Below are 22,317 nucleotides of genomic sequence, written 5' to 3' on the forward strand. Positions count from 1 at the left end.
TGTATGTATGTATTTATTCACACTGCAATGGGTATATACCCGGTGGCAGTGGTAACTAATTACACTCAATAAAGACAATAATAAACACAATTAATAAAAATACAATTAACAATAATACTAATAATTAATACTAACAATAATTAATAATAATAATAATAATAATAATAATAATAATAATGATAATAATAATAATAATAATAACAGGGAACAACCTAAATTAAATGAAGCACGATTAGTTAAAATAACATTCAAAGTAAATCTAATTTTTACCTTAAACCTATGTTCGAACTAAAACCCACGAGTACGATATGTTCATATCTGCACAAGTACCTTTCAACACTACACTCATTTCTCTGTCAACTCAGTCACTGCACTGGAACTAAAACACATTTCACTGATTCTATCCTGATTTCACTAACACTTCAAAAACATTTCACTGTTCAAATACTTTGCACTGCCACTATAAGCTATAAAGCATCACTGACAGAAACACGTTTCACTTACTCAACACACTTCACTGACACAACACACTTCACTGACACAACACACTTCACTGACACAACACACTTCACTGACACAACATAATTCTTCACTGATAGAACACTTCAGTAACAAAATATCAATTACACCCTTTAAATACTGTGTATAATTATCGTCTATTGACCGAGATAAAAAAACTGGTCTCATTCTTGACCCCACTGTAAGGTTTGAAATTAATGAAGATCAACCAAAGCAGGTACATGAAGAGAAACGCGCTATTTACCTTCCATGCTGTGATGATCTCAGTCATAAATTTAATATTCAAGATTGGAATGTCATTGGACTTACGTTCGGTGCGCGAGGAACAATTCCCAAGTTTACATTGGAGATCCTCAGAAAATTAAAGGTTCCTGATAAGGCTCTTCAGACAATTGCATCAACCATTTTAAAATCTTCATTGAACATCATCAATTACCATCTCAATTCATCTTTATAATATTCAATGTATATTATTTATTTTTAATAAATTTTTTTATCGTTTTGATAGCTACCAAATCTTGTCACAGAATATTCTTTTTTAAAATTTCATTATGTATTTTTTAACATTAATTTACATTTTCTTTTTTATTAATTTGAATTGATGAGGATGCCGATATTTTAAATCCAAGATTTGGACGGCTATCATTTCAATGATATTCTCTTGCTACTTTGCGCTGTATTTTAGAGAATCTTTACTTTAACCCTAATTACACATTTTTTGACTTACACCACTTCTGCTCCGAATGGCTCAATTGTTCAACACTCAAGGCGCAATTCTGCTTATTCCTTCTTTGGCAACTGCTGCCTAAGAGTTATTTTTGCCTGATATACAGTTGTTTTAAATTGAGTTAATCCTTTCAGGCATTAGGCTAAGAGGTTCATGCATTCACGTACGTGACGCTGTGTAAAGATTCATTTTTATGGACGAGGAAAGCTTAGTAAAGACAATTCGTTTTGGTTGTCTATAGTTGAGTTTCTGAGATTTCTGAAATGTCTAACAACCAGTTGAATTTAAAAAAAGAAGGAAAACTTATAACCCAGGTAACGCCGGGTGCTTTCAGCTAGTCATAGCTAGAAATATAAATAAACAGTCAGCCGAAATAATTGATCCTACGGTCAGATTTGAAATCTCAGCCACTCAACCATCAGAAGTGAACGAAGAGAAAAAGAAAATCTACGAGCCTACGATTCAGTACCTATCAGCGAAATACAACATTGAAAAAAAAAAAAAATCATAGTTACCGGTCTCTTCTTCGGAGCGAGAGGCACCATTCTGAAAACCTTCGTAAAGTGGAGGCAAAAATACAGGCTGAAGAGAGATCTTCAAGATTCCATCGTCAACACCATAATAAAAACTTCTGTGACGATATTTCGCAGGCATCTTTATGGTGTACACTCAATTTAAATTGTATCAGGTTCTAAATTTTTCTATATGTTTTAATCTCTTTTGTTTGAAACCTGCTTAGCCTATATAATTTTTCATTTAAATTTTATTGTGAGCTATTCTGTGTCGCAAGACAAACCCAAAATATTGGGTCAGACTTACTTACTTATTTACTGGCTTTTAAGGAACCCGGAGATTCATTGCTGCCCTCACATAAGCCCCCCATTGGTCCCTATCCTGAGCAAGATTAATCCAGTTTCTATCATCATTACCACCTCCCTCAAATCCATTTTAATATCATCTTCCCATCTACGTCTCGGCCTACCCAAAGGTCTTTTCCCTCCGGCCTTCCAACTAACACAATATGCATTTCTGGATCCGCCCATACGTGCTACATGCCCTGCCCATCTCAAATGTCTGGATTTAATGTGCCTAATTATGTCAGGTGAAGAATACAATGCGTGCAGTTCTGTGTTGTGTAACTTTCTCCATTCTCCTGTAACTTCATCTCTCTTATCCCCAAATATTTTCCTAAGCACCTTATTCTCAAACACCCTTAACCTATGTTCCTCTCTCAAAGTCAGAGTCCAAGTTTCACAACCATACAGGTAATATAACTGTTTTATAAATTCTACCTTTCAGATTTTTTGACAGCAGACTGGATGATAAAAGCTTCTTAACCGAATAATAACAGGCATTTCCCATATTTATTCTGTGTTTAATTTCCTCCCGTGTATCATTTATATTTGTTACTGTTGCTCCCAGGTATTTGAATTTTTCCACCTCTTCAGAAGATAAATTTCCAATTTTTATATTTCCATTTCGTACAATATTGTCGTCACGAGACTTAATCATATACTTTGTCTTTTCGGGATTTACTTCCAAACCTATCTCTTTACTTGCTTCAAGTAAAATTCCCGTGTTTTCCCTAATATTGGGTCAGACTAATAAATTAAATTAAATTAAATTTTCGAACACTGATATCATATTGTTTGATTTATCTCCAACTACTTTTGTATAAAACATTTTTTGTAAAATTAAAATTTAAGAAGTTATTATATGGTTTATTATATATATATATATATATATATATATATATATATATATATATATATATATAATAGATCACAGACACATTACATACAACAATTTTACACAAAGATATATTATTATTTAAATACAATTTCTACATTTTACCTATTAACATAATTTGTTTTATCTTGCACTAGCTTTCAGTTATTGTGCAAGACTCAACTCATTCTAGAATATTGGTACCATCAGTATTGGTTTACCTTCCTAAGATGTACTTCCCTCTTCACTCTGCAATGTGCAGCTAGCGTATCTAAATCATCTCTAATTCTAGTTTAAGAAGTTACTAGCGATATTCCATATTTATTGTTCACCTTGTACAGGGACGTCATTTTATTTTTACTTCAATTTTTATTGTACCTGAGTTTTTGAATGTACTTCACTCCCACCCCTTCTACTAATGAAGTTCAACCGTCCTGCACACAGATCCAAGACCGCATATACAGTCATAGTAGCCTTACGGTCATAATAAACAGTACGTTCCAAAAATATGTTCGCGTTTTCTAGTGACGAAAGAGCTTTCAACATTAAATCATTTTCGCACAGGTACTGTCATCCATTTGCCTACGTCGTATCCCGGTTTCCCGCACCAGGTTTTATTCGCCAGCTAGTGGCTGGGCTGTCTTAGCTCTTTTCTGAGAACATTAATTTCTGTTAGGAATTGGACGTCTATGTAATATTATACAACTGTTTAAAATAACTTAAATAAAAGGGTCTCATTAAGTAATTAACTGCCACGTGATTTCCTTCCTTTCTACGACCGTACGACATAACCACTTGGACGGACAGTAGATAGCATGTCTGAGTAATTTTATCTTTTCGGATCGGGCAGAAGAGAAGATTGAATTTACAGTACGTAAAGTACTCTTTATAGAGTAGGTACAAAATTATTTCATCATGAGTTATTAGTACAAAGGACGAAACTGGTAATTGGGATTAGGTACAATAGTCTATAGTGCGATAATATGCACGAAAGAACTGAAGCCTGTATCGAAATGAACGGCCACCATTTTAAAAAATGTGTTTAAATATCCGTATTATGATTATTTTTAAATTTAACTTCATTCTCTATAGTGTACGCTAATGTGCTGTAGACAGTATAATATACACTGCATAATGAATATGTCCACATGGACAGCTCAGTTCGTGAGTAAAAACACTCATTGTTAATACTGTACTGTATTTTGATTAAACAAAAACGTAATGAAAATGATCAACCTCAAAAGCGTGATATTTCCTAGTTTATGTAAATGGATGAACTACTTTTCTTCCCTCCTATATCTAGTAAAGTGATTTGTTTGTACAGGGACATCATTTTATTTTTACTAACTTTTTTAATATTAACCTGGCTATACCTTTCTATTAACAATTGAAACAGGAAACACCGTTTGCTACCCCTTCCACGACTGGAGTTCGATGATACCGGCGTAAAATACAAATCACTTTACTAGGTATAGGAGGGAAGAAAAGTAGTTGATCCATTTATGTAAACTAGGAAATACCTCAATTTTGAGTTTGATAATTTTCATTAGGTTTTTGTTTAATCAAAATACAGTACTGTCTTAACAATTAGTGTTTTTACTCACGAATTGAGCTATCCATTCGGACGTATTAATTATGCACTGTATATTGTACTGTTACAGCACATTAGCGTACACTATAGAGAATGAAGTTAAATTGAAAAATAATCATAATATGGATATTTAAACACATTTTAGAAAATGGTGGCCGTTCATTTTGATACAGACTTCAGTTCTTTTGTGCATATTATCGCACTATAGACTATTGTACCTAATTCCAATTACCAGTTTCTTCCTTCGTACGAGTAACTCACGTTGGAATAATTCCGTATCTACTCTATAAAAGAATACCTTACGTACTGTAAATTCAATCTTCACTTCTGCCCGATCCGAAAAGATAAAATTACTCAGAAATGCTATCTACTGTCCGTTCAAGTGGTTTTGTCGCAGGGTCGTAGAAAAGGGGGGGGGATCAGGTGACAGTTAATTACTTAACGAGGCCCTTTTATTTAAGTTATTTTAAACACTTGCATAATATTACGTAAACGTCCAATTCCTAACAGAAATTAATGTTTTCAGAAAAGAGCTGAGATAGCCCAGCTACTATACTTAACAGAGGGGCGAACAGAAGCAGGTGGGGAAAACCGGGATGCGACGTAGGCAGACGGACGACAGTACCTGTGCGAAAATATTATTCAATATTGAAAGCTCTTTCGTCACTGGAAAACGCTAACATATTTCTGGAACGTACTATACTCGCTTACTCCGTACTGCTTACGCGCCCTCGGCTGTGGTCGTGAACGGTTGGAAGTTTACTAGTAGACGAGGTGGGACTGAAGTACATTCAAAAACTCAGGTACAATAAAAATTCAAGTAAAAATAAAATGATGTCCCTGTATATTACGCCAGTATCATCGAACTCCAGTCGTGGAAGGGGGTAGCAAACGGCGTTGATCCAAAGGTATAGGCAAGTTAATATTAAAAATATTAGTAAAAATAAAATGATGTCCCTGTATTTTGTTTTTAGTACATATGTTTTGAGTGATAGGTTAAAAAAAAATAAACTAAAAGCGGAAGTGTCATTGGTGACATGATAAAGCAATGCATAAAAATGTTGCAGCGCTCGTGAAATGTGTGAAGAGAAGGGACGTGTCTTGTCCATTACCCCGTCTTTTTATTCAATCGCGCTCCGCTGAGCTTCGATGAGGCTCCGCACGGGGAGGATTTTTCCGATGTCGTCGGTTGTGGCGGCGTCGTTATGAACTGCGTCCGTCCGCCGGCCAGTGACCACCACACCGGGCAAAAGCGCAGGTAAAGCGGCCCGTATTGATCCGGCCCTCCCCGCCCCCCAGCTCTGTCATATTGTTTACCGACCCTTTTACATTCCTACGCTCTTCCGTCCGTCCGCCATTTTAATTCTAGGCAAGCTCTGTTAGTTTAATTAATATGGTTAGTGAAAAATTAAACTTCTCTGGATTGTATTGCGGCAGTGTAAACGAACGACACAATGGCTCAACTATAGGCCTATGTTAAAAAAATAAAACTATTGTTTCAAAAACCATTTGGGGGAACATAGAGACTGCATGATAGTCTCGTACATTGTTTTATTATTACCGGGTGATCCGTTTGTATGTATGTATTTATTTACACTGCAAGTGGGCAAGCACCCGGTGGCAGTGGTATACACAATATAAACAATCTATATACTAATAATAAATCTGTAGCCGAAATTTTTCTGGTAATTTTCGATTTTCCAAAAATAATTGGTCCTAACATATATAATTAACCACCCTGAAACCCAAAATCGCTTTTTTGAAATTTTTGTTTGTATGTCTGTCTGTCTGTCTGTCTGTCTCTGTCTGTCTGTCTGTCTGTTTGTTACCTTTTCACGCGATAATGGCTGGACGGATTTCGATGAAAATTGGAATATCAATTAAGTTCGTTGTAACTTAGATTTTAGGCTATATGGCATTCACAATACAATATTTGAAAGGGGGCTTATAAGGGGGCCTGAATTAAATAAATCGAAATATCTCGCTTATTATTGATTTTTGTGAAAAATGTTACTTAACAAAAGTTTCTTTAAAAATAATTTCCGATAAGTTTTATTCCTCGAAAAATTTTGATAGGACTGATATTTAATGAGATAAATGAGTTTTAAAATTAAAATAACTGCCATCTAAGGCCGTGTAATGAATTAAAAAACAAATGACTTCGTCTATAAGGGGCCTTGGACAGCAACAATCGAAAGCTATGAAAGATAGCCTACAGATAATGTTTCTGTGTTTGTATGAAGTGATATCAGAAGCTAAATTAACCGATTTGTATAATTAATTATTAATTCACCATTGGAAAGTGTAGTTTCTCTAGATGGACGTAATGCTATAATGTTATCACAGTAACTCCTGAGTGAATCGAGGACAGGTAAGATTAAAATAGCTTCTTATGCACAGAAAACTTGATAGGCTATTCTGTACATTCGTTTCCTCTATTTCCTAAAATAATTTTTATGACCAAATGAGTGGTCTCTGGATCAAAATGATCGCATTTTAATTATGCAAATACAATTTAAATGAAGTAACATAATAAACGATTTATCCTTATATCAAGCACGAATGTTCCCTGGATCAAATGTCCTATTTTAATTATGTAATTACTTTATATTTATTTCTAACGGGTGCAGCGGAGCGCACGGGTACGGCTAGTACTAATAATAAATCTGTAGCCGAAATTTTTCTGGTAGTTTTCGATTTTCCAAAAATAATTGGTCCTAACATATATAATTAACCACCCTGAAACCGAAAATCGCTTTTTTGACATTTTTGTTTGTATTTCTGTCTGTCTGTCTATATTTGTTACCTTTTCACGCGATAATGGCTGAACGGATTTCGATGAAAACTGGAATATAAATTAAGTTCGTTGTAACTTAGATTATAGGCTATATGGCATTTAAAATACATTATTTAAAAGGGGGGTTATAAGGGGGCCTGAATTAAATAAATCGAAATATCTCGCTTATTATTGATTTTTGTGAAAAATGTTACTTAACAAAAGTTTCTTTAAAAATAATTTCCGATAAGTTTTATTCCTCGAAAAAGTTTGATAGGACTGATATTTAATGAGATAAATGAGTTTTAAAATTAAAATAACTGTCATCTAAGGCCGTGTAATGAATTAAAAAACAAATTACTTCGTCTATAAGGGCCTTGGACAGCAACAATCGAAAGCTTTGAAAGATAGCCTACAGATAATGTTTCTGTGTTTGTATGAAGTAATATCAGAAGCTAAATTAACCGATTTGTATAATTAATTATTAATTCACCATTGGAAAGTGCAGTTTCTCTAGATGGACATAATGCTATAATGTTATCACAGTAACTTCTGAGTGAATCGAGGACAGGTAAGATTAAAATAGCTTCTTATGCACAGAAAACTTGATAGGCTATTCTGTACATTCGTTTCCTCTATTTCCTAAAATAATTTTTGTGACCAAATGAGTGGTCTCTGGATCAAAATGATCGCATTTTAATTATGCAAATACAATTTAAATTAAGTAACATAATAAACGATTTATCTTTATATCAAACACGAATGTTCCCTGGATCAAATGTCCTATTTTAATTATGTAATTACTTTATATTTATTTCTAACAGGTGCAGCGGAGCGCACGGGTACGGCTAGTACTAATAATAAATCTGTAGCCGAAATTTTTCTGGTAGAGTTCGATTTTCCAAAAATAATTGGTCCTAACATATATAATTAACCACCCTGAAACCGAAAATCGCTTTTTTGACATTTTTGTTTGTATGTCTGTCTGTCTGTCTATGTTTGTTACCTTTTCACGCGATAATGGCTGAACGGATTTCGATGAAAACTGGAATATAAATTAAGTTCGTTGTAACTTAGATTATAGGCTATATGGAATTCAAAATACGTTATTAAAAGGAGGGTTATAAGGGGGCCTGAATTAAATAAATCGAAATATCTCGCTTATTATTGATTTTTGTGAATTATATTACATAACAAAAGTTTCTTTAAAAATGATTTCTGATAATGTTTATTCTCTGAAAAATTTTGATAGAACTGATATTTAATGAGATAAATGAGTTTTAAAATTAAAATAACTGCCATCTAAGGCGGTGTATTGAAATAAAAGACAAATGACTTCGTCTGTAAGGGGCCTTGGACACAACAATCGAAAGCTATGAAACATGGCCTACAGACAATGTTTCTGTGTTTGTATGAAGTAATATCAGAAGCTAAATTAACCGATTTGTATAATTAATTATTATTTCATCATTGGAAAGTGTAGTTTCTCTATATGGACATAATGCTATTATGTTATTACAGTAACTTGTGAGTGAATTGAAGACAGGTAAGATTAAAATAGCTTCTTATGCACAGAAAACTTGGTAGGTTATTCTGTATATACATTTCCTGTATTTCTTAAAATAATGTTTATGAACATATTCATTTGTATCTCAGAGAATTAACGAACAACGAGAGTGTTTTGATTTAGTATGCAGTAATAGTACGTTAGCTTAGCAATGCATTATTTTATAATTCAAATTTTAACTGTGCTCAATTGAATCGTGTTAAAATACGTAAAATATATATGCAATAAATGCAATGCAAAAAAATTGGGTAATGAGCCAAGCAGATTATGTTGCGCTGTTGTAAAAGTTGTTCCTCCTGAGATTCAAGAGCTCCCACAACAAATTAAAAACTTTCTAATTCGAGTACATCCGTTATCAACATACTTTTTATATAATATAATATAATATAATATAATATAATATAATATAATATAATATAATATAATATAATATAATATAATATAATATAATATAATATAATATAATATAATATAATATAATATAATATAATATAATATAATAATGAATCTGTAGCCAAAATTTTTCTGTTAATTTTCGCTTTTCCAAAAATAATTGGTAATAACAATTAAGAAACTAGTTAAAGGAATTGTCATTGCACCAAATGAGTGGTCTCTGGATCAAAATGATCGCATTTTAATATTTTAAATACAATTTAAATTAAGTAACATATTAAACGATTTATCCTTCTATCAAACACGAATGTTCCCTGGATCAAATGTCCTATTTTAATTATGTAATTACTTTATATTTATTTCTAACGGGTGCAGCGGAGCGCACGGGTACGGCTAGTACACAATAAAATTACAATACACAATACAATTATACAATACACAATACAATTATATACACAATACAATTATACAATAAACAATACAATTATATACACAATACAATTATACAATACACAATACAATTATATACACAATACAATAAGAATACACAATACAGTTTAACACTATAATTACAATTAATAATAAAACATAAAATACCTAATTTTACAATACAACCTACATATGTATAGGCCTTACATAAGATTCAATAGTCTTTCACTTTATTCTCATCTCACTCACTGTAGTGGCACTATGACGCATTTCACTGACACTATAGCACACATTTCACTGACACTGTAGAACACATTTGATTGACGCTATAAATTATCACTGATCGGAACTATTCACTGCACTGTAAAACCATAACTTCACTGACTCACCTCGCTTCACTGATACAACAGTTCAAATAAGTCAAATAATTACACCCTTATGCATACTGTACTTATAAACAGAACTACATTGAAGCTAATCATTTCTAGTCTAAGGCCCTCTTACACGCTATTTTTAAATAATTTACAATTCAAACCAAAGGAGTAACTCATCAGGCTAAATAAATACATGTCGCCTTAAAAATTAAATGTTAAATGTCACCTTAATTTTAATTTACACTTTATACACAACTTTTTACGTTATTCTTGAATCTCCTTAAGGAAGGACAGCCATCAAAGAGCGCTGCAGGTAGGTCACTCTAATCATTTATAGTTATATTTAAAAATGATAATTTACCTACATCCGTTTTCTGTTTCCTACATTTGATTTTAAAATCATGATCGTTCCTACCATACTACGTTGGCTTTTCTAACCGAGCCGTTATGTCTACCCATGCTTTCTGAGCTAGATGTGCTCTATACAATGATTTAGCCAGGATAGATAAAATAAAAACACCGTAAAACATTTACTACTGAACTTTATTTGTTTAAACTTTGTGCAAACAACAATGAAAGACGAGAGATTCCTCAGAGCTCAACATGACCCCCATTGCGCACCCTGCACAACTCATAACGGTGATGCAATCCAGCCCATGTCCGTTGTAACATAAGAGGGGTGATTTGTTGAAATGCTTGAATAATTTTTACTCTCAGATCATCAACGTTCCTGGGTTTCTGTGAATAGTCAATGTCTTCAAATATCTTGGAGCAGCAGTAACAAATATAAATGACACTCGGGAGGAAATTAAACACAGAATAAATATGGGAAATGTCTGTTATTATTCGGTTGAGAAGCTTTTATCATCCAGTCTGCTGTCAAAAAATCTGAAAATTAGAGTTTATAAAACAATTATATTACCGGTTCTTTATGGTTGTGAAACTTGGACTCTCACTTTGAGAGAGGAACATAGGTTAAGAGTGTTTGAGAATAAGGTGCTTAGGAAAATATTTGGGGCTAAGAGGGATGAAGTTACAGGAGAATGGAGAAAGTTACACAACACAGAACTGCACGCATTGTATTCTTCCCTTACATAATTAGGAACATTAAATCCAGACGTTTGAGATGGGCAGGGCATGTAGCACGTATGGGCGAATCCAGAAATGCATATAGAGTGTTAGTTGGGAGGCCGAAGGGAAAAAGACCTTTAGGGAGGCCGAGACGTAGATGGGAGGATAATATTAAAATGGATTTGAGGGAGGTGGGATATGATGATAGAGAATGGATTAATCTTGCACAGATAGGGAACGATGGCGGGCTTATGTGAGGGCGGCAATGAACCTCCGGGTTCCTTAAAAGCCAGTAAGTAAGTAAGTAAATAAGTAAGTAAGACAATGTCTTTAACAAAACCCCACACGAAGAAGTCGGGAGGGGTTAGATCTGGGGAGTTCGGGGACCAAGCCAAGAGATAGCTGCTTCTCGTATTGGGTTTCGCCTGCGACCTCCTGCATGTTTTTTTTAACATAGAAGCTGTTTCTACAGATGTTCGATACCACAACATTATGGAATCATATTTAGTTACATTACGCACACCATACTCACGTCGAAATCCCCTTTGAACTCTTTTAACACTCTCAAATTTAGCATACCAAAGAACACATTGTGCCCGCTGTTGATTTGTAGTAGCCATTTTAATCATCTACGATTTTCATTTCTCCTTTCAGATTATGCATTATTGATTGTCATGTCTTTTAATCATAATATAACCAGCAAGAAATTTTTCCTACTACAGGGACATCATTTTATTTTTACTAACATTTCTAATATTAACCTGGCTATACCTTTGGATTAACACTTGAGAACCGGAAGTACTGTTTGCTACCTCCTTCCACGACAGGAGTTCGATGATACTGGCGTAAAATACAATTAATTTACTGTACTATGTATAGGAGGAAAGAAAAGTAGTTCATCCATTTACGTAAACTAGGAAATATAGCAATTTTGAGTTTGATAATTTTCATTAGGTTTTTGTTTAATTCAAATACAGTACTGTATTAACAATGAGTGTTTTTACTCACGAACTGAGCTATCCATTCGTACGTATTCATTATGCAGTGTATATTGTACTGTCTACAGCACATTAGCATACAATTCAGAGAATGAAGTTAAACTGAAAAATAATCATAATATGGATATTTAAACACATTTTTGAAAATGGTGGCCGTTCATTTCGATACAGGCTTCAGTTCTTTTGTGCATATTATCGCACTATAGACTATTGTACCTAATTCCAATTACCAGTTTCGTCCTTCGTACTAGTAACACATGTTGAAATAATTCTGTACCTACTCTATAAAGAGTAGACCTTAAGTACTGTAAATTCAATCGTCATTTCTGCCCGATCTGAAAAGATAAAATTACTCAGACATGCTATCTACTGTCCGTCCAAGTGGTTATGTCGTAGGGTCGTAGAAAGGGGGAAAATCACGTGACAGTTAATTACTTAGCGAGGCCCTCTTATTTTAAACAGTTGTATAATATTACGTAGACGTCCAATTCCTAACAGAAATTAATGTTTTCAGAAAAGAGCTAAGACAGCCCAGCCACTAGTCTTTACAGAGAAGTGAGCAGAAGTGGGGGATACCGGGATGCGACGTAGGCAAACGGACGACAGTACCTGTGCGAAAATATGATTCAATATTGAAAGCTCTTTTGTCACTGGAAAACGCGAACATATTTCTGTAACGCACTATACTCACTACCTTAGTAGTGTTTACTATGACCGTAAAACAACTTTGACTGCATACGCGGTCTTGGTTTTGTATGGAGGACGATTGGAAGTTTACTAGTATAAGGGGTGGGAGTGAAGTACATTCAAATACTCAGGTACAATAAAAATTGAAGTAAAAATAAAATGATGTCCCTGTATAATAGCCTTATAATAATAAATTAATATTATCCATTCTCAAACGGATCAGATTATATTGTCATCATCGCCGCCATCATCATCATCGTTACCACGGTATAAACCAAGATTTGTTCATTCCTCCTTCATATCTTTCCCTAGGTCCACCCATTCTTCTTCCTCTTATTCTGTAACTTATCATAAGTAGGCTAAATTTTGAACATTATTTCTGTCTACTGAAGCTTTCCTGGCGACGTGATAATTCGAAATTTTCTCGGGCTTCCAGCCAGGTCATAAGTTGGTGATCCACCGACGTTTCGAGGATGTTCATCTTCCTCATCTTCAGGGTTAAATGATATCTGAGGGTACCCAGCTCTTTAATTTATAGTGCCAGAGGGAGGAGTCAGCCGAGGAGCTGTACGTTCGGCGTACAGATGAGGAAGATGAACATCCTCGAAACGTCGGTGGATCACCAAATTATGACCTGGCTGAAAGCCCGAGAAAATTTCGAATTATTTCTGTCTCTTTCTAGATCTATAGAATCTATGTTCTTCTATTTCATTCTGTAATTCCCTATTTCTTCGACCAAGTTGAATATATCAAGTTATTATCTAACTTCTATATTATGTCCACTGAAGTGAGGTTTATCTGAATAATTGCCGATAATACTCTGTTTTGTTTTGTGCGATATTTTTCGCCTTTACTTATGTTCACAGAGGTGACATCGCTCACTTCTGTGTTTCGATAGACAGTAGTACGAGAGAACACTTTTAAGGGGACACATGATTTTTAAAACCTTCACAATTTTTATCCAAAATTTGTTAAATTTAAACTACATAAACAGACTTACAATACTACCATCTGTACAAAATTTGGTGCCATTAGAGCTAATAGTTTTGAAATTACTTACTTACTTACTGGCTTTTAAGGAACCCGCAGGTTCATTGCCGCCCTCACATAAGCCCGCCATTGGTCCCTATCCTGAGCAAGATTAATCCAGTCTTTATCATCATATCCCACCTCCCTTAAATCCATTTTAATATTATCTTCCCATCTACTTCTCGGCCTTCCCAAAGGTTCTAAAATCATCTATATATATATATATATATATATATATATATATTTATATAATTTGAACTGGTAATGGAAATTACAGGAAAACGGCTGAACGGATTATAATAAATGGCTCCTCATTTTGAAGCTTGGAACCCAAAGTTTTCGGAAAAATAGTAGTTTTCAGTGAAATGTCAATTTTCCTACATAATTTTCCTATTTTCCAAAATCCATCTGTTGTCAGTTTTGAGAACTAGCTAATTGCATTCAGGAGAAGCGAAGCGAGCATCAAGTCGGCCGTGTTGCATTTCAGAATAAAACAAAACACACACTACAGTACACAATATTACACGAAGGCCATGATCTGCAAGAATGCTGACATATTTAGAGCTCAAATTAAATTGGTTATTAGAAACTTAACTTACTAAAAGTAATTTACAGGTTCGATTCTGTGGTGTGTAATTTTCTGGGTACAGCTGTGTATTGGATATTAAAAACTACAAAACTTGAGGTGTTTTGATGACATTATTACTATTATTGTAGTTAATGCCGTGATGTGACTATTTTTCATTAATTATACATATTAATGCTATACTGATGATATGAAAGTGAAACGTTTTGGGGTTATGTAAGGAGATGTAGAGAATAACTTAAATTAGATTTTGATTTCTATATTTTACTGAGTGGCGGCTATATAGTATATGTTACCGAAAGCTATAAAACTTACGTAAGATAATAACATTATTAAAAATCAAATATTTTTATAGTTATTAATCAAGTGGGGTTGGGTCTTTTTCATATATTTAATGGCGGTATGGTGTAGATATTTATATGCGTGGTTCTCTTCAGTATTGGCTCGAGAGAATCTTTCATTATTATGGAAGCAAATAACTTTCCCAATGTCTGGTATTCTTCATTGAAAATAAATCTGAAAAATTTTTATTTGAACGTCTAATGAACTTAGTTTGCAGCAGCATTTGCTGCACAAGCCACTAGTATTTTATAATTCTATTTTATTTTGATGTCACTAAAAAGGCTCTTTGCGACAAACTTTTCAAAATTCTTAGTTCATATTCGCTCAAAAGCTTGAAAATAGTCATGGGAATAAAAATTAATTAGCTTTTTTAACTCTGTCACAATAGAGAGTCACAATAATTTTTTAATCTGTATTAATTTACCATTACAGCATATTTAATCTAAGTGCAATATGAATATGCTCCGAAGGAAGTTAATATTTATATTTCCTACAAATGCTAATTAAATTTTGTTTATAACATTTAATTGGCCTCTGTGAGAAGTTTCAGACCAATCTGACAATAACTGTTGTGCAAGTTTTTTTTTTTTGTTCAATAAACTGCTTTTTTTTTAAAGTCGAGAAAACAGCACAAAAAACAAAAAGACGCTTGTCTTAACTCGCTCACGAACATTACGTTTAGCCACATTTGATTATATGGTTACATCGTTTGAAACATAATTACGATCATAAAAACAAAAGAAAGTAGATTTCCTTAATTTTTAGCATTATTTCACCATAGCGTCCACTTAAGAAAGTATGCAAACAACGAAAATGTTCTTGAGATTTGTTTCGAACCATTAATGTAATGTTTTACTCTCCATGTTAAAATAAAAGCCGAAATACAGCAAATGAAAAAAAAAATGAAACAAGAAATTACTAACGGCTTGGTTTACAAACGTTGGTCAGGTTTTGCTCTACGAATTGCACCAACTATTGTCAGATCAACTTAACAAACGTCTGATCAACAAGAGTTAAGGCTGGTTCACAATAAACCGGGAACGGAAACGAGTAAGGAAATTCATTTATTTTAACATTATTTGTCTTCTCGTTCTCGTTACCGTTCCTGGTTTATTGTGAACCAGCCTTTACTTGTTTAACGTCTCACCAAAATCATAAGTATGCATTAAAAGCAATAAATATTAATTAATAGGAAAGACGACTCTTTGACTTAACATATTTTTGGTTCATATACAGAGTATCGAAATCATCTCGCGATCACCAATTCTACCACAATAATTGATAATATTGTGCAGTTCATAGAGTTATTAAATATCTGATAAAAATAAAAAGAGGGAAGTACGTAATTTAAGAACGTCGCATATTACGGGAAGGCAAGGCTTTGTATTATTTAGTTCGACTGTGATTTCATGGACAACTCAAAGTAATATCTCGTCATTTTTCTGGACGAATGAAGGAAAACCACGAAAATTTAACTCAGTATAGTCAGATTCAGACTGAATCCTTAACGTACGAAATAAAAGATCGCAAAACAAGTTTTATGAAATCGTAGCTTTCAGTTCGGTTATATTCATAATAAATTGCAATTATCACAAATAACTTCCCGAAGTGACGTTATAACCGACACATAGATTATTCACATTTCTGCCTTTTTATAACAGAGGAACATACAGCAGCTATCTTTAGTGTTTTGATTATTGCTGATTGCTCCGTTTCGCCATTAAAACTGGTTAATTTTAGCAGTTGCAGTCGACGCTTGTTATCTAAATTCGAATCGCAGTTGACACGTTACACCGAACCAAATGTAATAAAAGTGGGGTTCGTGTTTCACTACAACCTACTCGGCATGAATTTTACAGCGGGCTTCATGAAAGCCGTTATCGCGTTGTTTGTATCTGGCATGCATAACTTATAATTATAACCATAATGTGTTTAATACAAGAATGTGGCGAGATTAATCTCAACGTGCTCTTATTGTAACGTACCGTATTTCATATCCAGTGTTTGTAATTCAGCCATAACAAAAACTTCTGAATTAAAACCTGAACAACTGTAGTCCTTGTACATCGTTGGTTTACAAGCAAAACACATTAAGTAAAAAATCGTCGTTGTTCCTGCAATAACTCCTATGTGACATATTTATCGATTTTCAGACTTTTGCTCTATTAAATAACTTAAATTATAAAACAATGGCAGTACCAGTATTGGCTTAGGGAGCTGAGACTTGGGCCATGAACAGAAGTGATAAAAGAATAATAGAGACAGCTGAAATGAAATTCTTAAGATATGCCGCTGGCTGTACTCTTAGAGATCATATTACAAGTGAAGATATAAGAGCACATCTGAATATTTTTTGTTTGAATAAGAGAATTGAAGAAAATCAAGTTCAGTGGAAGGAACATATATCCCGGATGCCGGATGAAAGATTAGTAAAACAGGTTCTGCAATATCGCCCAACAGGGGTGCGTGATATCGGCAGACCTAGGCGTCGTTGGGAAGACAACTTCTGAGACGAAACAGGCCAAATGGCCTATCTTGTTGATGATGATGATGATGATTAAATAACTTAAATGTATTGTGGGTCCCTATCACCACGGCATGGCGCGTCCTCAGGTTGCGGATCGAGGAGACGGCCTCCAGATATGGAGGGTAGCTGTAAATATATTGAATAAGCAGTCGTGGACAGCCGATAAGGTGTGGTCCTCCAGCTTGGGGGGTTGGGCGAAGGGCTAACAACCCAATACCGTAAAAAAACAGCTTGTTACGAAATCTTCAAATAAGCCTCGGAAAGGGACTGATTCTCTGGCACGACATATTACCGGTTGTTCTTTAGGGTTGTGAAACTTGGACTCTCACTTTAAGAGAGGAACACAGGTTAAGGGTGTTTGAGAATAAGGTGCTTAGAAAAATATTTGGGGCTAAGAAGGATGAAGTTACAGAGAATGGAGAAAGTTACACAACGTAGAACTGCAAGCATTGTATTCTTCACCTGACATAATTAGGAACATTAAATCCAGAGGTTTGAGATGGGCAGGGCATGTAGCACGTATGGGCGAATCCAGAAATGCATATACAGTAGAGTGTTAGTTGGGAGGCCGGAGGGAAAAAGACCTTTGGGAAGACCGAGACGTAGATGGGAAGATAATATTAAAATGGATTTGAGGGAGGTGGGATATGATGATAGAGAATGAATTAATCTTGCTCAGGATAGGGACAAATGGCGGGCTTATGTGAGGGCGGCAATGAACCTCCGGATTCCTTAAAAGCCAGTAAGTATTAAATAACTTACATAGTGATACAGCAAATAATAAAATATCCTGTCATTAAGTAATTATGTTTCTTTGTTTCAAAATTATAAGAATTCACAGTCTCCTATGTACGGCTGCCATAGGATGAATAAATATGTTTTTTCCTTCCTACTGAAAAATTTTATGTTTTGTACATAGGAGTTATTGCAGGAACAACGACGAAATATTACTTCTGAGAAAAAGATGTTTTTCTTTTAACAAAAGTGAATCCTCAAAATATTATTATTTTAATTAGGCCTAAATTTTTGGATACTACTGAAGTGTTTGATTTAAAGCACTGGCAGACAATATTGGAAAACTCATTCTGTTAACAAGAATAAAGAAGAAGTGAACTGACATGATGAATGTGAATTAAAAGTGGAAAAATCAAAACCTTATACAGGGACATCATTTTATTTTTACTAACATTTCTAATATTAACTTGGCTATACCTTTGGATTAACGGTTGAGAACCGGAAACACCGTTTGCTACCCCTTTCCACGTCTGGAGTTAAGTTGTTGGATTGTACCTCGAAACGTGTTGAACGTAAACTTTCATTGTTATGAGTTTCTGAATTGCTTAAAGTTGCAACACTTGCTACCAAGTTGGCAATATCTAACATGTTTCATTATGTTCTTTCATTAATAACTAAAAAACTAAGGATTTTCGGACATAGTCTATGTTTATATTAACTTTTTTTTTTCATATTTTGTTGTGAGGAACATGCCTCCAAGGTTTGTCAAAGTATTTCTGAAACACCCTGTATAATTAAGTAGCTTATGATTTCTGAGATGTATTTAATAAATGAGCCGTTCAGAGCAGAAGTGGTATAAGTCAAGAATGGGTAATGAGGGTTAAAGTAAACATTCTGTAAAATACAGCGCAAAGTAGCAATTAATATTCAATTTATTTAAACTATTAGTAGTCAGTGGATAGCAAGAAGGGCATATTAATTGCTAGTTTGCGCTGTATTTTACAGAATTTTTACTTTTAACCTCATTACTCAATTTTGACTTACACCACTTTTGCTTTGAACGGCTCAAATATTAAACGTCTCCAAATCCTCTAATTAAATACGTATTAAATTCCGAATTGTGTTTAGAATATTTTTTGAGGCATTACAAAGTGTTTTCTCTCGATTTCTTGAAACCATGATTTTTAGAAGTGCAGTATAGTAGGCCTACTGGGGCGACGGTATGTCCTGATAAGAGCCCGGCAATACCCGATGTTCAGAAGTAAAAGAACCACAGAACTGTAAAATTCTTCTTTGTCCTGTTTATATGTGAGAAAGATTCACGTTTCATGTCATACAACGCGGCATTTCCACAGTACATTCTTGTCTGCGCAGATTATCGTTTGACGCTAAGCTCTGAATAATTTGCATTTTGCAACGAAACAAACGAGACTGTTTTGCACTCTTGGCAGCAGGTTGAATTGCTGAGGTACCCGACGCTTGAGGAATGGATTTTCCTGGGATTCTCTGAAATCCAGAGCAAATATCTTTAATTTCGTCAACGGAAACACTCCTGCGCGCATTCCTATTGTTTCAGCACACTTCCAGTCGTCAAAAACTTCTCGAACAATACTATATTCGTTTTCCATCACCTCTATACACAAGTCGGTAACTTTTTTGTACTAAAATCGTTGATTCTATTTCCGCATAACATAGCCTATCAGTGGCGGTGCGTCAATAAGAGCACAAGAGCACGTGAACACCTTGTTTCCATTAATGCACGACTAATTTTATTATTTAATACCGTATTGGCTTAGTGGGGATGTATAATATCAGGATCGAGTATTTTAAACTTCCCGCATCTTGCATTAACTTCATATGTAAACTCGGCAACATCCGTTCACGTACAAGCCATGCTCTTTTCAAGAATGTTACAGGAATTTCACGCATGCGCGGGAGAAAATTGTCTTTCGCTGGCCGCTTATGACTCGTCAAGAGCACAAAGCATTAAGTGAACAGTGAATCTATCCTACAGATGTCAGGTGCATCGATGCCTATCGTTTACGTGATATATCTCGAGGAGAAAATTTAATAAGTCTGTATTTTAGCCTGCAGGTGTCAGCATCTCACTGTCGGAACGTTTACTTTATGTGGATGTGTGTACAGTGCTGCTACGAGAGTGTAGCTTGTAAATTACTATATTTCAGTGTCGGCATAATAGCATAGTTTGGCTTTCAAAGACGTGCTGGCTGAATGTGATGGTGGTATGAATTTAAATATCTGTATGGTGGTGTATATTATTTAAGAATAATATTTACTGGCATGTATTTATAGTAATCAATCTATGCGAATGGGATTGCAGTACTGGTATAGGCTATAGTGTATCAGTGTGTTGTGAATCAAAATACTGTATATTACTGAACACACGCTTTTGTAAATTGTTTTATGCATTAATTTTTAACAAACGTAAACAATGAACTCTGTTCAAGTAATTTTGAAGAGTAAAGAAGTGGGTAAACTGGCTTTTCAGGAAAAATTGGAAATAAAAAGACTAGGTTTTATTATTATTATTATTATTATTATTATTATTATTATTATTATTATTATTATTATTATTATTATTATTATATATTGTTTTGAATTTATATACGGTGTTTTCGACAGTGAAACATTGAAATCATGACATTTCATATTAGGATAAAAACGTACGATTTCAAATTCTCTTCGATTTTGGAACACAAAATTGTGAACACACATAATATTTTATCACGAGCCGCCACTGTAGCCTATATCTACTGCCCTCTGTCATGGAGCTGACATTTTTGTTTCGTATTACCATACCAGTATTTAGTGAGCAATAGAGGGAACTAAAATTAAAGTTGTTCTTTCTTCTAGTGTGAAATCACAGTTCATCATTTCTAGTAAGTTCTTCACAATTATTTATTGAAATACGGGCGGTCTGTAAGGAGCACAGGGTATTTATGTGAAGTGTCCCATTTCGGACTTTCTATCATAGTTACGACCTTCTCTTTATTTGAAGATAAAGAATATTTTGCATGGTTTTAAAACCAAATGACAGAGAATTTCTGCTGTCGTGCACTCATAATTCAATGAAAAATATATTTAATATTCGTTGAAATGGGACCAATAATAACAATAATAATAATAATAATACTTACTGGCTTTTAAAAAACCCGGAGGTTCATTGCCGCCCTCACATAAGCCCGCCATCGGTCCCTATCCTGAGCAAGATTAATCCATTCTCTCTTATCATATCCCACCTCCCTCAAATCCATTTTAATATTATCTTCCCTTCTACGTCTCGGCCTCCCTAAAGGTCTTTTTCCCTCCGGCCTCCCAACTAACACTCTATATGCACTTCTGGATTCGCCCATACGTACCTTTTTGCCCTGCCCATCTCAAACGTCTGGATTTAATGTTCCTAATTATGTCAGGTGAAGAATACAATGCGTGCAGTTCTGTGTTGTGTAACTTTCTCCATTCTCCTGTAACTTCAAACCTCTTAGCCCCAAATATTTTCCTAAGCACCTTATTCTCAAACACCCTTAACCTATGTTCCTCTCTCAAAGTGAGAGTCCAAGTTTCACAACCATACAGAACAACCGGTAATATAACTGTTTTACGAATTCTAACTTTCAGATTTTTTGACAGCAACCGAATAATAACAGGCATTTCCCATATTTATTCTGTGTTTAATTTCCTCCCGAGTATCATTTGTATTTGTTACTGTTGCTCCAAGATATTTGAACTTCTCCCCCTCTTCGAAAGATAAATTTCCAATTTTTATATTTCCATTTCGTATAATAATAATAATAATAATAATAATAATAATAATAATAATAATAATAATAATAATAATTTCACGCGTACATCTACTCTAATTTACGTTTTGCTTATAATATATTATAACCTTCTACTTGATACATTTCTTTGTCTAAGCTTCGAACATGGTTCATATACCAGTGTCTAATTTATTTTTTCTACGATAGCGCGTAAATCTGCATTTCACCCACTGTTATCAGTGCGTAAAGTGAGCCTTTAAAACTCTAGAGCGTAAAAAAATAAGTAATCACTTTACACATTGCTATTTATTTTAAGCAGTCAAATAAAATGCAATATTCAGTGTAAGCAGCCATAAGATGCGATCCAGCAGGCAGTGGTCCACATTAACAAAGCATATGGCCTTCGGAATTACAGTTTTACTGTGATTCAGAAGGCCATGATGACTTATTTGGGAA

At 34.3% G+C, this 22,317-nt stretch overlaps 1 protein-coding gene across 1 annotated transcript in view; it reads right to left on the reverse strand.

The window, feature by feature from the left end:
- The window catches only part of LOC138708829 (mucin-22-like), a 198,157-nt gene that overhangs the window by 25,179 nt on the left and 150,661 nt on the right, over positions 1-22,317 (reverse strand). The window lies entirely within an intron of this gene.

Source organism: Periplaneta americana, chromosome 11 (assembly GCF_040183065.1).
Source record: "Periplaneta americana isolate PAMFEO1 chromosome 11, P.americana_PAMFEO1_priV1, whole genome shotgun sequence".
Classification (NCBI taxonomy): domain Eukaryota; kingdom Metazoa; phylum Arthropoda; class Insecta; order Blattodea; family Blattidae; genus Periplaneta; species Periplaneta americana.